Source organism: Monopterus albus, unplaced genomic scaffold (genome assembly GCF_001952655.1).
Source record: "Monopterus albus unplaced genomic scaffold, M_albus_1.0 scaffold69.1, whole genome shotgun sequence".
Lineage (NCBI taxonomy): Eukaryota > Metazoa > Chordata > Actinopteri > Synbranchiformes > Synbranchidae > Monopterus > Monopterus albus.
The window spans coordinates 1-2,553 of NW_018127949.1; positions in this window are offsets into that span (position 1 = coordinate 1).

Consider the following 2,553-nt stretch of genomic DNA (forward strand, 5'->3'; position numbering starts at 1 on the left):
CGCACAGCATTTAAAGCTGCTTTAACTAAGATTTATCACAAATTTGGGTGGATCAAGTAAAACATTGTCTAGATGTGTTTTTCCTTGCTACGCTAAACCACCCTACCCAACTCTACTATCTTCAGGCCTGGTGTCTTTGGCGTAAAAGCAACACAGCTCATCACCCTGAACACACCATCCCCACTGTCAACCATGGTGGTGGCAGCATCATGGTTTGGGCCTGCTTTTCTTCAGCAGGGACAGGGAAGATGGTTAAACTTGATGGGAAGATGGATGGAGCCAAATACAGGACCATTCTGGAAGGAAACCTGATGGAGTCTGCAACAGACCTGAGACTGGGACGGAGATTTGTCTTCCAACAAGACAATGATCCAAAACATAAAGCCAAATCTACAATGGAATGGTTCACAAATAAACATATCCAGGTGTTAGAATGGCCAAGTCAAAGTCCAGACCTGAATCCAATCGAGAATCTGTGGAAAGATCTGAAAACTGCTGTTCACAAATGCTCTCCATCCAACCTCACTGAGCTCGAGCTGTTTTGCAAGGAGGAATGGGCAAAAATTTCAGTCTCTCGATGTGCAAAACTGATAGAGACATACCCCAAGCGACTTACAGCTGTAATCGCAGCAAAAGGTGGCGCTACAAAGTATTAACTTAAGGGGGTTGAATAATTTTGCATGCCCAATTTTTCAGTTTTTTATTTGTTAAAAAAGTGTGAAATATCCAATAAATTTCATTTCACTTTATGATTGTGTCCCACTTGTTGTTGATTCTTCACAAGAAATTACACTTTTATATCTTTATGTTTGAAGCCTGAAATGTGGCAAAAGGTCGCAAAGTTCAAGGGGGCCGAATACTTTCGCAAGGCACTGTAACATAGAGCTTGATTCGTTCGTTTAATGTAAATGTTGGTTCTTTTCCTACAGATAAATAAATGGCAGGAAGCAGCGCTTCACACCTGTTGACCTCACTGGTGACTCTGCTTGTCAGTCTGCTGACTGCCAAAACTCTGATTTAGGGAGATGAAAGATGATCCATACAACAAAAATCACTCAACATATTAGCCTAATACACTTTTTGATTGTATTTCTACTTGAGAGGCCTTGTCCTTGATTTGGGTTTAGCATTTGTGTTAAGCAATGGTGGTTATTGTTCTTACTAAATCTCTGTCATACTGTTGTGCCACACATACAAGAAGTAATCATGTAATGAAGGTATAAATAAAGAAATGTTTGTAGAAGTGGTCTGCATGCCTAGGTGCTTGATTATATACACCTGTAACCATGGAAGTGATTGGAACACCTGAATTCAATGATTTGGATGGGGGAGTGAATACTTTTGGCAATATAGTGTATAAATAAAGAATTTTTCTGGCTGGATTTTCTTTGTTGCCTTGGATGTTTTATACAGAAACCCAGTTATTATAATGCAAGAGCCTGTCATTCACACAATAAATTACTTAGCAGCCTACAGTTCTGGGCTACCCCCTTTCATCAGTAAACTTAAAAATCTGGTCCAGTCGATGCAAAAAGACCTCCTGCTCAGAGTCCAACAATAAATCCAGAAAACTAAGGTGCTCCCCCAAACCACCTTCAAAAATAAAAAAAGATCCTGGGTAAATCTTTGAGTGCTTCATGTAATCAATGTCCTAATGTGTTGCAGAAGAAAGAATTTTTAGATTTAAAAACAGGTGACAATATCAACAGAAAATTCATTAATTGTAGCACCGCATTTTTGGTATATTGTCTCACCTGTGCGTGTAAGTGTTTTTATATTGAACGTACTAATAGACACATGAAAGACATAAATACACAATTAGAACAAATAATAGGGACTATCTTATGGCACGACATTTTGTGGGACATCACTCCTGTAACGATAGTCTATTGATGGTAGAAGCTATTGAGCAAACCATCAGTATTCGAAACAGCTATGCATCAGTACGATACTCAAAACTAGACTGACTTACTGAGCAGGTCCTGCAAGAAAATAATCCTTAAATCGTACATTAAATAAAGACACAGCAGCGTGTTAACTGTCTGAAATGATGTGACAGATGAAGGAACGGAGGCAGATGTGACAATTGTCTTGGACATTTGTAGCAATGAAAACATTTTACTAAAAGCGTAAAAAATTTGGCATGGATGTGTCTTTCTTCCTTCTAGACATACAGTATAAATATATGTCGGCATCATTAGCAAGCAAAGTTAGCAATGATCACCTGAATAACATATTTTTATTTTTGTTCCTGGATTGTGCCCGTCTTCAGCTTGTTAGTTAATTTTATTGGCTTATCTTTTGCTAACAGGAACTGTCGAATGAAGACACAGAGAGATAAGACATTCTTTCTTTGAATCATTAAGGAAATACACGATGTCTCAGAGAGTAAAACAAGGCTTGGCTTTTGATAATATTGTGAAAGCTATCAAATCCTTTATCTGTTCCAGTAATTTTATTCTTCTTCTTCTTCTTCCCTGATAACACATTGTACCTGGGAGTCAGGGTCAAAGTTAGTCCTGACTTCCTCATAAAAGAAATCTGGTTTGCTGC